A 960-nucleotide genomic window follows, 5' to 3' on the forward strand; every position below is an offset into this window, starting at 1 on the left:
GGTCGTTTGTTAGCATTCTGTTATATATATCCAACACTGCATACAGAATCTAACTAATCAATGATGTTTGGAATGTATTTATATTCACTTAATAACAAACAGAAGACCTTGTTTGATATATGTGCTACATCCAACTTTTCAGAAGGTACAGTATGTCCACTTCAGAGGAATTAGCCCCTGAAACCCTTATGGAGAGCATCAAAACTACAAAAGCATTGGACTGTGTGGATCATAACAAACTATGGACAGCCTTGAGAAGAATGGAAATTCCAGAACAGTTCATCGTGCTCACATGGAAGCTGTACATGGATCAAAAGGGAGTTGTACACACAGAAAAAAATGCATATTGGATGGTCTAAAATCAGTGCGTCAGGGTTTTATCCTCTCACAACACTTTGAGGTCTAAGGTGACCCAGGGTATTATATTAATGTGAAAGTTTGACATTGAATAGGGAAGACCAACGAATTGATGTATTTGAATTATGGTGCTGGTAAAGAATATTGAAAGTATCACGGAATGCCAAAAGAGCAAACAAGCGTTTCATGGAAGAAGTACAGCCAGAATGTTCCTTGGAAGCAAGAAAAGCAAGACTTCATCTCAGACACTGTGACCATGTTGTCTGGAGAGACCAGTCCCTGGAGAAGGACATCCTGCTTGGTAAAGTGGAGGGGCAGCGAGAAAGAAGGCACCATGGCTGCAACAATGGGCTCAGAAAGAGGAACAGTTGTGAGGATGGCACAGGACCATACGGTGTTTCATTCTGTTGTGTGTAGGGTTGCTATGGATCAGAACTGACTTGATGGCACCTCACATCAACAGCACCATACATACTGGGAGTTATTGTCTATTTGTAATAACTTTTTAACACATGCTTCAAAAAGGTCAATTAAAACATTTCTCCGCAAAATAACACAGAAAATAATATGATCTGTGCTTCTCATGAAAATATGTCTTCATGT

Source organism: Echinops telfairi, unplaced genomic scaffold (assembly GCF_000313985.2).
Source record: "Echinops telfairi isolate 266 unplaced genomic scaffold, ASM31398v2 ScPeMD7_7400;HRSCAF=8409, whole genome shotgun sequence".
Classification (NCBI taxonomy): Eukaryota; Metazoa; Chordata; class Mammalia; order Afrosoricida; family Tenrecidae; genus Echinops; species Echinops telfairi.